This window comes from Octopus sinensis, linkage group LG1, assembly GCF_006345805.1.
Source record: "Octopus sinensis linkage group LG1, ASM634580v1, whole genome shotgun sequence".
Lineage (NCBI taxonomy): Eukaryota > Metazoa > Mollusca > Cephalopoda > Octopoda > Octopodidae > Octopus > Octopus sinensis.
In genome coordinates, this window is record NC_042997.1 from 16,169,360 (window position 1) to 16,184,359 (window position 15,000).

The window sequence follows — 15,000 nt, forward strand, 5'->3', positions numbered from 1 at the left end:
CTGGATAATCTCTTTGTTTAAGTAGGCGAATGCTGCCATGATCCTTGCCTTAGTTCATCTTTGGCGTTACAAGGAGTTTTGTTGATCTCTCACCAAACTGTGCCCCACACAAGGGAGTTGCAGTCTGGGGAGTTAGGTGGCCAGATTTCAAGGGTGATGTGGAAACAGAAATTGTCTGATAGCCTCGACTGGGTTCTCCTGCTCGTGTGATATGGTGAAAAGTCCTGTTACCAGATATAGGGTCTTCCAGCAGCCACCCTCTTCACCCAGGGCAGCAGTACCTTCTCCAGGCACTTGATGTAGGCCTCTGTGTTGAGTGTGAGACCGCGTGGGAAGATGAATGGATGCATAACGCCGGCATCACTAGTGATCACTCCAAACACCATGATGTTGACTGGATGTTTGATTTAGGGACACGGCAAACATTCTGAAACATTGACACCCAAACATTCTGAAATGTTCGTATTTGAGCTTCCGGCGCGAGTGATAAAGCAGTACAGCAGGTCGTTTCCAAATTTCTGGAAGAGTGAATTGCGTCGTGGTGCGGTTTTTCTCACATATGATGCCCAACTGATTCTACTACACTGTGTAGTCGACAAAATCAAAAATAAACAATGCGCATGTGCGAAATTAAAATATTAAATGGCAACAATTTATCAGTCGTACTCTGTATATATATATATATATATATATATATATATATATATATTATATATATATATATGTACATACCATATATATACACATATATACATCATACATACATACATATATATATATATATATATATATATATATATATATATATATATATATATATATATACATGTATAGTTTTTTGCAAACAACTTGCACATGCAAGTGCTACGAATATAAAATATAAACTATAAAAAATATAGAATCTTTAAAGAAATGTATAAAGGATATATAAAAATATATAAAAGGATATATAAATATATTAAGAATATAAAATATATAAAAGTATGAAAACTACAAAACATAAAGAGATATAAAAATATAGAAAATACAAAAATAATATTAAAAAGCAATATAAAAATAAATATATATAAATTTATAAAAGTATGTATGAACAGAAAAAGATTATAACAAAATTTTTATTATAAATAAATAGTGAGAGATAAAAAATAAATATACCAAAATTAATATAAATAAAGCTAAAAGTGGGAAAAGGTTTGATGAATGTTTGTAAGTTATACAATAAAAACACATAAAATAAAACATATAAAAACAGATAAAATAATAATGGCCCTTTGAGGATATATTTTGTACTTAGGGGAGGCGCGAAAATTTTAAAAATCACTTGTAGTAAAGATAAAAGCATATTTTGTATGAATCAGATATGAATGGAATTGATTTAGGAAATGTGTAGATACATATTGTAATAATCAATAAGGTATAAATTTTCTGGCTTATAACATTTTAAATTATAAATAATTATTTCCTAGTTTAAGTCATGGAATAATCTTTTCAACCTAAAAGTTATATAAGGTCAAGTCACGACAGAGTGTCATAAGTATGATATACTCAAGGAATTTACTAAAGGATTTAGTTGGTTATATAAGTATTATTAAGGTTAAACAGCAATGTTAATGCCAATATGTTAAAAAGAATTTTTTAAAATTATGGTATTTAAAGTGTCAAAATTGACGATAAGTTATAACGATTCAACAAATAATAATCTATAAAGGAGGAGTGTCATATTGAAAAGTGAACCCTAGGTTAAAGTTTTTGAAAAATTTTCTAATTTCCCTCTGCATTCTTTCTATGACACCCTTACTATTATTTGGTATAATAAATAATGCGTCATCCCTAAATAGACTACCCTGCAGTTCAGGAATTTCTCTACTAAGACAATGTAGGAGGTATGCACCAACAAAATCCGTAACTTGATCCGAGCCGCTTAAACCCGTGGCAATATCAAAATTATCACGGGTGTCAATTCTTGTCCACAGTTTACCCTCAAATTCATTAATGGTTTTCCTAGCTAAGAGAATATCTATTTTATCTCTAGTTAAAAGAGAGAGGCCTTCAGCAAAAATCAGGAATTTATTCAGGAGAATAGGGGAGCTGCTAGAATAGTAACTCTTAATATCAAATTGAATGAAAGAGCGTTTAATTAAATCATCAATTGAGGTAAACCAGTGTATTACTTCATCAGTGTTATTCCATAATTTAAGAGATAATCTAGGAATTAAAAGGGATAAAACAATATCAAGAATGGATTTACTAAGCCGACCGATATAAGATCTAATCGGACAAATAAGGCTAATAGAGGGATTTCCATGAAAGTTCTTTTTATAGTCCTTGAGGTTGATCCTAGGTCCGCTTGGCTTCATGGGTTCCGTTTGGTCCACTAAGTTTAGGTCCATCATAATTTTTTAACCTCCGAGTTAATCTCATTCAGGTTGGCATCCGTAGGTATTTTATATTTTGTATTAAGGTCCTTGAGTATTAGCTTCCTATAAATACTGTAGTCTAATCTATATAAATTCCCCGTCCTATCCGCAGGTACAAGTAAACCTGGTTTGCTTCTTAATGATTTAATAAAGTCCTGTAGTTTCCTCGGGTAGGGGTTCCTTCTAATTAGGTTTCTTTAAACTTTACACTAGAGATTAGTTGAAATATATTATTTATAATTTTATAATTTTTATAATTTTTTTCTATACATACATTCATACCTTTACGATTTTTATGTATATATTATTATTTTTTAAATATTTAAAAATATTTTCTATATTTTTCTTATATTTTATATTCTTTTATTTTTATAGTTTTTATACTTTTATATATCTTATATTCTTAATATTATTTTATATATTCTTTTATATATTTTTTATATATCCTATTTATATTTCTTTAAAGATTATATATTTTTACAGTTTATATTTTATATACCTCATCGTATATTTTATGCTTATACCCTTATATTTTAGATACATTATTTTCCTTATTAACTTATGGACCTAATTCTATGTTTTTGTAGCTAATACATTCATTTATATATTTTTAAAATAATTTTTCCTCGCGTTCTTTTAATAATTTTAATTACAATTTATTCGTCACCTATATATATATATATATATATATTAATCAATATAGGGTGGCAAGGAAAATTTTGTAGAATTTTATTGCCACCAGCGGCCCAGTGGTCAGATATTGACTTGGCAAGATTGGGTATGCCTCGTGTAAATATCTGTTCCGACTTGAGCTATTTCTTGCTGAAGAATCCGAGGGCTTATGGAAGATTGGCTTGATTTAATTTAATCATGTTAGTTTACCATTAAACAGCGGATGAAACGGTATACCGTACAAGAAATTACAGGGTAAATGTTTTTTTTAATTTTCTCCTGTTTACGGAATTAATCTTTATTTGCGGTAGAAGCTTTGGCTGTTATTTCTAGTGGGTGAATGGCCTATTATGGCCGTTCCTTAATTGTTATTATATATATATAGTGACGTATTTTTGCCATTTCAATATGGCTAACCCCTAAGGGTGGATGCTACTGTAGTTTTTAGCCCCAGGAGGACACACTCATCCAGCTGGCCATAGACACACTATCTGTGTCCTGTCAGTATTTGCAAAGGGAAGTCATCCTTCCGTCTTCACTTATGATACACACGGACTCGAGTTTCGAGGTATTGACCTCTCGTCAGCGTGTGACAATCATGTTGTCGCCGAGATTAGATTTCCTTCACAAATACTTATACTTTTTCCAGCGCCCACTGTCGCTGATATTGAAAAAGTGAAATCAAACAATGATAAATATCAAAGTGAGTTATATACAGTAGCGGTAACACATCGTGACGTATTTTTGCCATTTCATATGGCTAACCCAAGGGTGGATGCTACGTTAGTTTTTAGCCCCAGGAGGACACACTCCTCCAGCTGGCCATAGACACACTATCTGTGTCCTGTCAGTATTTGCAAAGGGAAGTCATCCTTCCCGTCTTCAACTTATGATACACACGGACTCGAGTTTCGAGGTATTGACCTCTCGTCAGCGTGTGACAATCATAGTTGTCGCCGAGAATTAGATTTCCTTCACAAATACTTATACTTTTTAATATAATATACTATTATATATATATATATAATTTCTAAATTTCTCTTAATGCTATTACATTATAACTATGCTAAATAATAATAGTCCTCTTTTCTATTGTGGATCTGATTACCACCCCTATATTATTTTATTTGAGGTAAACCAGTGTATTACTTCATCAGTGTTATTCCATAATTTAAGAGATAATCTAGGAATTAAAAGGGATAAAACAATATCAAGAATGGATTTACTAAGCCGACCGATATAAGATCTAATCGGACAAATAAGGCAGTTGGACTTACTGAACTTACTGTATATCATATATTTTTGAAAATATTCATCACATTACACCGTGCGCGTTCTTTCATTTGAATGCCCTCGTGACATTCAAAAACGAACATAAAGTATATTGATACAAGAATGTCTGTCTGTCTTGCTTGTGTAGTTCATATAAGGTAAGCTTATTTCAGTTATATTCGGTGCATTCACCGTGTGTATTTTAATAGTGAGAAATTTGTGGTTTTGGAATGTTAGCTCTTATTTCTAGCAAGTGGTATTCTGATACCCGACTTAATTTATTTTTATATTTTACCTAAATAGGTGTAAACTTGCTGGCCACTTTATTATTATTATTATTATTAATGATAATAATACATTATACCTTATTTAATGATATATATAAATATATATAATATATATTATATATATATATATATATATATATATATATATATATTATATATATATATATATATATATATATATATATATAAGATGCAGTGAATAAATTGTCGAAATTACTCAAAAATGACAATAACACTGACATCTCATTTTAACAGATATATTTACCAAAATTAGATAAAAATATCTTGACGTACGAAAGAGTAACTTTATTCAATAAAATCGCCATTGACTTCAACCACGGCCTTCAGACGACTTCGGAATCCTCTGCAACTCTTCTCGACAGTCTCCTTGTTTAAGTTGGTAAATACTGCCACAATTCTTACCTTCAGTTCACCTTTGGTGCTACAAGGAGTTTTGTTGACTTCTCGCTCAACTGTGCCCCACACATGATAATCAAGGAGTTTGCAGTCTGGGGAAACATCACCCCTAACGTCTGGACATTAGTCCAGACGTTAGGGGTGATGTGGGCACAGAAATTGTCTGATAGCCATAACTAGATTCTCTTGCTGGTGAGGCATGGTGCAGAGTCCTGTTGCCAGACATAGAGTCTTCCAGCACCCACTCTCTTCACCCACAGTAACACTACCACCTCCAGGCACTTGATGTAGGCCTCCGTTTTAAGTGTAAGGTCATGTGAGAAGGTGAATAGATGCATAAGGTCGGCATCACTAGTGATCACTTCAAACACAAACATCATGGTGTTGGCTGGATGTTTGAGTTTTATCACCCTCGGTACATGCTTTGGGAACACGGTAATCCAAAAGTTGTTCTGTATGTTCACTATCTGATCTTGACAGAAATTTTTCTTGTCTGAGGAAAACCATAACATGTTCGGTTGAAGATGCTTCGTAGTGCAGTCTTTCCTCCCATCCTTGATATAAAAATTGGATCCTTTCTCATCTTGTATGAGGAATACCGAATGTCTTCGTGCACTACTTGATAAGAAACTCAGTCACTCCCATGTCCCTGGCGACGGGCCTGATTGACTTGTAGGGATCGTGGTCAATCATGGCCTGGATCTCACCAACAAATTCAGGATTTCTTTTCTTATCAGAACCGGAGTGAGTTTTCCGAGCTGCCGTACCTTCGCAATCACCATTGGACTCATCCAACATTTTCTGAATCCTCTGCACTGTCCTTAGATTCACACTCAAGCACTGTTCGTAAAAATGTTCGTATTGGAGCATGTCGTTTCCAAATTTCCGGCAGAGTGAAGTGCGTCGTGGTGCTGTTTTTCTTTCAGACAGTGCTCAACTGACCCAACTATACTGTGTAGCCGACAAAATCAAAATGAAACAATGCGCATGCGCAAAATAAAAAATATAAAATGGCGACATTTTACCCATTGCACATGATGTGTGTGTGTGTGCATGCATGTGCGTGTGTGCATGTATGTATATATATATATATATATATATATATATTCCTGCGTACATTTAAGGAATTACGTAGAAACCTAGAATTTTGTCAAAACACTTAAAATATTTAAAATATGTTTCTTTAGTGTTTGCATTATTCTACCAAAATTAATCCTTTTTCATCCACTTTGTTTTGAACTAATCATGCATTATCTTGTAACTATGAGAATTTGATGAGGTAGCTTTTAATTTTTAAAACGATATTGTCGGGTTGGTGTGAGAGACCTGATCTGGCCAGTTTGAACATAAAACAGGCAGAATACTTTTGGCCGGATATGACCGGTTTAAATGCTAAAGGGTTAAAATATTTTTCGAGATGTACTGATGCAGTTATCATGGAATAGATAGAATGTGTCAAAAATCCCTTTCATGCAAGTTGGTTAGGGCACATAAATGTGAAAAGTCGGATATATTCAGCTGTAATTTGAAATGGAATATGTCTACTTGTGTACAAATAGATATTTTATCTACATGCATACAAACGCGTACGCAAAGTCATTCATATACATACACATACTTATATAAATAATTCATTGAATATCCGCACACACACGAGTCGACATATGGGCATATATATATATATATATATATATATATAATATATATATATATATATATATATATATAATTTATATATATAAATATATGTAAATATATATAGATATATATATATATATATATATTATATATATATATATATATATATATATATGTATGTATGTTGATATATATGATATTATAATGTATATACATATGAATAGACATACAACATACATACGTGTATACGTATAAATGCATATAGGATGACACGAAAATTCGTGAAGCGTTCTATATTACACATACATATATATTTATACTTACATGCGCACACACATATATACATGCTTTTACGCACGCACACACACACGCACACAGACATATATACATGCTTTTACGCACGCACACACACATACACACACAAATATATTAATGCAGATGCAGTCCCTATTATAAAATATAATGACCTTAAGCAAAACCGGCCCCCACAAATTGCTTGTAATTTTCACTTTATAGTTAAATGTCATCAACAACCAACGCCTAATTTCACCAACTTTGCTTTGTTAAAGCTACTAGACCGATTTATGCGTGTACTTTAACGCATCCTTATTTCAAACGTTGTGCTTCAACATTTTAAGTTCGAGCAGCCAACTAATCCAACGGTGAACGGAAATATAGGTACTGGGGAAAAAAAACAAAAAAAAAACAGTTCCATATTTGGCAACAAAGTCACCGGGAAAATGTAACATGGGCTTTATCAACTGCATTCCAACAACTGAAACGTAAAAAAGGTATAAAATATTGCCTTAGTAACTATATACAATGGATAAAATAATACAAAATTTAAGTCGCCTTTTAGCCGATAATACGTTGTTTTTACATAATCATTGCACAATTTATATATATTGGTGTTAAGTATATGAAAAAATAATAGTTTTATTCGATGTCTTAATTATATGAACGAAACAAAAGCAAAATATCAAATTAGTCGTTTATTGAAGTTTTCCTGTGATATTTTTCTGTGATTTTTTCCAGTTATATTTTTCCTGTGAATTTTTCCTGGATTTAAATTAACAGCGCCAAAAATCAATTATCTCTCGTTGTCGTTACCAGTTTTTAATCATCGACGCATATTATTTTCTATTCACTTGACGGATCTGTCATTCATCTTGGCAAATTCAGCTATCATCAACTTTAATGAGTGGTTATATTAACGTTCAACCATGAATGCAACCTAGATTTGAGCTGCAGATAATTAATATTTCTTCTTTTTATGAACGTGGAATAATTGGGTGGAGAAGGAAAATCACCGAGCTAAATAGTTTATAGAACCTATATTGTCCTTTATGATATCGGGTTCAATTTTGACTAAATTCTCTTAATTCATCCTCTTGACATCGAGAAAATTGTGTGTGTGAGAGAGAAAGAGAGCGAGAGAGAGAGAGAGAGAGAGAGAGAGAGAGAGAGAGAGCATGAGGAACTAAGTACCAGCCCTTCAGCTAATTGCTGATACAATCCATTATACGCCACCTTCGTTGTTTTTTTACATAGTATGGCGACGGACAAAATAAATATCTTGCGACATGTAGCTACGACTCGAATACCGTTTTAGTATCAAATCCCGCCAAGGTCAATTTGGCCTTTCGTTCTTCCCAAGTCAATAAAATAAAAGTACCAATCAAGTACCAGAGATTGATTAATGTTCCAATAAAACATTCAAGACATGAAAGGAATTGTCACACATATAATTCGTTTAATTCTACAGACAAATTATTCGCATTCATAGAGAAGGCTAATAGTTCGTTAAATTTTGTTTTTGGTTTATATTTGCCTTTGCTTCTTTGTAGTCAGGCGCAGGCATGGCTATGTGGTCAAAAACCTCGCTTTGTAACCACGTGGTTTCGGATCCAGTCCCACCGAAAACCATTTCCGATAAGTGTCTTTTACAAAGGCACTGGGCTGACCAAAGCTTGTGAGTGAATTTGGTAGACGGAAACTGTGAAATCGCGTCATATGTACATATAGATATATTCTTTTTTTTTTCTTTTACTTGTTTCAGTCATTTGACTGCGGCCATGCTGGAGCACCGCCTTTAGTCGAGCAACTCGATCCCAGAATATATTCTTTATAAGCCTAGTACTTATGCTATCGGTCTCTTTTGCCGAACCACTAAGTTATGGAAACGTAAACACATCAACATCGGTTGCCACGCGATAGTTGAAGGACAAACGCAGACACACAAACATACACACACACACAGACACACGCATACGACGGGTTTCTTTCAGTTTCCGTCTACCAAATCCACTCACAAGGCTTTGGTCATCTCGAGGCAATAGTAGAACACACCTGCCGAAGATTCCACGCAGTGGGACTGAACCCGGAGCCATGTGGTTGGGAAGCAAGCTTTTTACCACACAGCCACAACTATATATATACATATGTATGTGTGTGCTTGTTTGTTTTTGTTTGTGTGTGTGTGTGTGTGTGTGTGTGTGTGTGTGTGTGTGTGTGTGTGTGGTGTGTGTGTGTATAATTTGATGTGCCATGCACAAAATTCTCAGCCCTTAAATCACTTTTGGTATATCTGCAGATTAAAAAACAATTCGATTTATGTTGTGCTGACGATTCCAAAGAAGGACGAAATGGTGCTATACATGATTACTAATGACTGGAAATTTAAAGATTTTTTTTAATGTGTTGAAAAAGAAAACGGTAAAGTTATATACACCGTGAACCTTCTTCACACCTTGACTTAAAATTCAAACTTCCAATCCCGTCTTAACTTAAGGGATTGTCTGCCCCACGACAGCTCACTTCTAGATGGCCACAGCACGTGTAAATGATATACACTTATTCTTGTACTGAGTTCTCTTTACCTGAGTTGTTCAGCTAAATTTTCTTTCTCTCTCTATCATTGTCTGTCTGTCAGTCGTTATGTCTGTCTCTGTCTGTCTGTCTGTCTGTCTCTCTCTCTCTCACACACATACAGACATACACAGCGTAAGAAGATTACTTCCCTACCGCATGGTTCAGTGGCTTAGTCTCACTGCGTGGTACTTACCACACAGCCACTTCTATACATATATATATGAACCTTTAGATCCTTCTAGATTCTTCTACATTCAGCCACTCTGACGTCACTCCTTATAAACAGACACTCATTATCGCCATGGACTCTTTGAGAGCAGTCAGCTAAAATTTTTTTGTGCATTTTGATGTCGACATAAGTTCCTTGCCTTTCCTGATGAGAAATCTGCATAATGTACTCCTTATTCCTTCGGAATTAGGAATATGCAGCCTTCGAAACATATGTCGAAAATAAAGGAAATTTGTTAACAAGTCGTTCAACTCCATTCTTTCATATACTTATAATTTTTAAATAAACATACAAATTTCCGCACGAAAGCACGTAGTCTATGCCCTAGGGACGTAACTTCGACCGTGTTCTTTCTGATGTGAATTTGCTACCCAGGTATCGGTTATCTTTCGAATTGTCCTTAATAAGATAATTCATTCAACTACTCAAATATATATATATATATATATATATATATATAATAATTCTAGGATGGAATTTATAAATATTTAATACACCGCTATGCGCGTTTCCACAAATCACATGATTTTAACAACATTTTAGCATCATCACGTAGTGGTATATTAAATATTTATAAATTCCATCATCCTAGAATTATTGTTACACTTATATTTATCCTACATTATATCGGTATAACCATGATGCAATCCTGAAAAACTTACTAGTCCGTATCATTAGACGATATGCGCCAAAATGAAATAGCAGCTTATTTGCATACAACCCTAATGTTATCATAAACGAATTTAATATATATATATATATGAGTGTGTGTGTGTGTGTGTGAGTGAGTGTGTGTGTGTATGTGTGTGTGTGTGTGTGTGTGTGTGTGTGTGTGTGTGTGCGTGTGTGTGAAAATAGAAAAGGGTTCTTTTTAAAGTTACTCACTATTCAACAAAACTTTTTAGAAGTCAAAATGTCGCAATCCTTTGGGGAAGAAGTTTTCGTATAGTGTGTGCTTTCTTTGTTCAACCTCTGAAACACACGTGTTCTGGGCTAATGTGTATTGAGGAGTTGATTTTAGCAATGGTGTTAATTATTTCCGGCTTAGTTTCGGATTTATAATTTCATAAAGTATTCTTTTGCCCTTCGCAGTTTATCGTTTATCGTCTTTTATTTTGTAAAAATGGAATATATGAGGTAGTCATTTTGAACTATTGGAAAACGTGAGAGAGAATGATATTGATTAAAAGGGGTCAGGTAGGTATGCTTGTATATATTCATTCTTACTCTAGGCACAAGGCCCGAAATTTTGGGGGAGAGGGGCCAGTCGATTGGATCGCCCCCAAGTACGCAAGGATGAAAGGCAAAGTCGACCTCGGCGGAATTTGAACTCAGAACGTAAAGATAGACGAAATACCTATTTCTTTACTACCCACAAGGGGCTAAACACAGAGAGGACAAACGGATTAAGTCGATTATATCGACTCCAGTGCGTAACTGGTACTTATTTAATCGACCCCGAAAGGATGAAAGGCAAAGTCAACCTCGGCGGAATTTGAACTCAGAACGTAAAGATAGACGAAATACCTATTTCTTTACTACCCACAAGGGACTAAACACAGAGAGGACAAACGGATTAAGTCGATTATATCGTCCCCAGTGCATAACTGGTACTTATTAAATCGACCCCCCGAAAGGATGAAAGGCAAAGTCGACCTCGGCGGAATTTGAACTCAGAACGTAAAAATAGACGAAATACCTATTTCTTTACTACCCACAAATGGCTAAACACAGAGAGGACAAACGGATTAAGTCGATTATATCGACCCCAGTGCGTAACTGGTACTTATTAAATCGACCCCCCGAAAGGATGAAAGGCAAAGTCGACCTCGGCGGAATTTGAACTCAGAACGTAAAGATAGACGAAATACCTATTTCTTTACTACCCACAAGGGGCTAAAACACAGAGAGGACAAACGTATTAAATCGATTATATCGACCCCAGTGCGTAACTGGTACTTATTTAATCGACCCCCCGAAAGGATGAAAGGCAAAGTCGACCTCGGCGGAATTTGAACTCAGAACGTAAAGATAGACGAAATACCTATTTCTTTACTACCCACAAGGGGCTAAACACAGAGAGGACAAAACGGATTAAGTCGATTATATCGACCCCAGTGCGTAACTGGTACTTATTTAATCGACCCCCCCCCCCCGAAAGGATGAAAGGCAAAGTCGACCTCGGCGGAATTTGAACTCAGAACGTAAAGACAGACGAAATGCCGCTACGTATTTTGCCCGGTGTGCTAACGCTTCTCCCAGCTCGCCGCTTCATACTCGTACATATTCGTACATATAATCCGTCTGTCTATTTGTGTACTCTCGAAATAGAGGATAAAAGTTGTAGAAGGCGACGAACAAGGAGAACAGATGCATATGTTGCAGATTTTATTACAGCAATTTAAAATTAAAAGAAAAATAACGAAGAAAATAATATCAACAATACTATTTAATGAATTTTTAACTATATACAGATGGCGTCTTTTTTTTTTTGTTTTGTTTTGTTTTTTTCTTCAACTTTTCATCCTACTTTCGGATCTGATGAGACAAGATTTCCTATTTAGGATCTCCTTACACTTTGAAATAAATGTGAGTACAGCTAACACCTGACTACAGCAAAGAAGATCTTTTACTAACCTCTAAAAGGATTCAAATGGGTGTTATCAACGTTTATATATATATATATTATATATATATATATATATATATATCACGTGATCACGTGACCGACCAGACCATCAGATGTTTTACACATCGCTGGTCACAATGCGTTCGCATTGTTTTAGCCTTCGAATGACGCCACCCCGCTGGCTAAGCGAGCAGGCCAACAGAAGAAAGAGTGAAAGAAAGAGTGGTGAAAGAGTACAGCAGGGATCACCACCCCCTCTCGGAGCCTCGTGGAGCTTTTAGGTGTTTTCGCTCAATAAACACTCACAACACCCGGTCTGGGAATCGAAACCGCGATCCTACGACCGCGAGTCCGCTGCCCTAACCACTAGGCCATTGCGCCTCCACACACACACACACACACACATATATATACATGCGTCTTTCATTTGCCATATATATGTGTGTTTGTGTGTGTATGTAAACTTGGCCACCGGCTCAAGAACACGAGGACAACCTCATCTGCGTTTCAAGAACGTCTGCAAGAGAGATATGAAGTCACTTGATCTGGATGTCCTGAGATGGGAAGAGGTCGCAAATGATCGCCCACGCTGGAGATAAATTCTGTGGAAAAGGATGAAGCAAGGAGAAGAAAAACAGGAACTCGCCACTAAAGAAACTGCACTCGATGGAAGGAAAAAACCAGTAACACCAGCAGAAAGCTCAGTCAAATGCAGTTGTTGTATACGTGACTGTCACTCCCGTGTGGGCCTCTACAGTCACAACAGACTCTGCAGCACCATCAGCAGCTGAAACCGTTTCTTCGGGTGCAGATCTATGATCTCTCGAGACCGTCGGATGCCTACTACTATATGTGTGCATGTGTGTGTGTACTTTTTGTTTATATATCAAGTTATATATGAAATCGAGGTGCAATGGCCCAGTGGTTAGGGTAGCGGACTCGCGGTCGGACGATCGCGGTTTCGATTCCCAGACCGGGCATTGTGAGTGTTTATTGAGCGAAAACACATAAAAAAGCTCCACGAGGCTCCGGCAGGGGGTGGTGGTGAACCCTGCTGTACTCTTTCACCACAACTTTCTCTCGCTCTTTCTTCCTGTTTCTCTTGTACCTGTATTTCAAAGGGCCAGCCTTGTTATACTCTGTGTCACACTGAATCTCCTCGAGAACTACGTTAAGAGTACACGTGTCTGTGGAGTGCTCAACCACTTGCACGTTAATATCACGAGCAAGCTGTTCCGTTGATCGTATCAGCTGGGACCCTCATCGTCGCAACCGACGGAGTGCTCCTACTACTATATATGAAATCAAATTTAACTTTAAACTGAAAGATTATTCAATGCTTTTTAATAGAGTACATATCTATTAACTTTTACAAGACAGGAATAAGGAAATTTGGTGAAGGCAAGGCCGAATCTTCGAAGTTACTGTCAACATTATTTTGTTAATTTATATATCAACCTTTCTCTGGCTTTTTACTTCTGTTCTCTCTCTCTCTCTCTCTCATGTTTTCTCACAGACCAGCGTACTGGTTTTTCAATACATCTAACGATATGCACTGAGTCTAAAAGATTGCTTGGAGATATAAGCCACTTTATATATGTCCTTTGTAAATTGTGTATATTGAATGATATTAATCTCTTACTTGTTTTACTGATCATACTTATAACGGAACAGTAAACCAAACACACACACACACGCACGCACACACACACACACACACACACACACACACACGCGCGCGCACACACACACACACACACATACACAGACACACACACACACACACACATGATGTATATTTATATCGTTGCTATTATGCAAAAGCGTTGAAAGTCCAAAAAATTTCCTTTTTCAGAAAACGAAAAAAATAGTTTCACCATTCCATAGCAAAACCGTTGTACTACACTTTGACAATTTTTGGATATCTTGGCATCTGCAGCAACTGGAGACACAATAGTTTGACCGATAGAACCAGCTATTGGAAGCAAAAAGAACTATGAAAAAAAAGCATTTGAAATAAAATGTCACAAATAAAATTTATGACCGAAGCATTTTACGAGGTTACTACATAATAAAGATTCCAAAATTGATAAAATATTTTGTTCTGTTCTCAAAAAAACTTGGTTACTTAATAGATTTATGAACACCCTCCTTTCTCATCTTCTGATTGCAAAACAAACAAAAATATAGCCAATATATATTTTTCTTTTACCTGTTGATAAAGATTCAAAATCGTGAAGTGCGACAGAAGTGAATAGTTCATCTCTATATGTATATCTAAAATCCTTTCTATCTCTGTCTGTTCCCAATGCATTCTCACACGGCTCAACGAAATCAAATCAAATCAAATTTTACATAGTAATACTATGAGACCTCGCGAGTGGGAACATGTCATTTTGGGAGATTAAAACAATGCAACATTGGCTCTGGTTCTGTATTAAGTCACAAAACTCGAGTAAAAGTGAAACCTTCTACGGAATAATAGTTACAGTTTCACTTCTATATTATTTCACTTTTAATACTTTCGGGAGTTTGCAAAACGGTCGTGGAAAATAATAAGAAACTTGT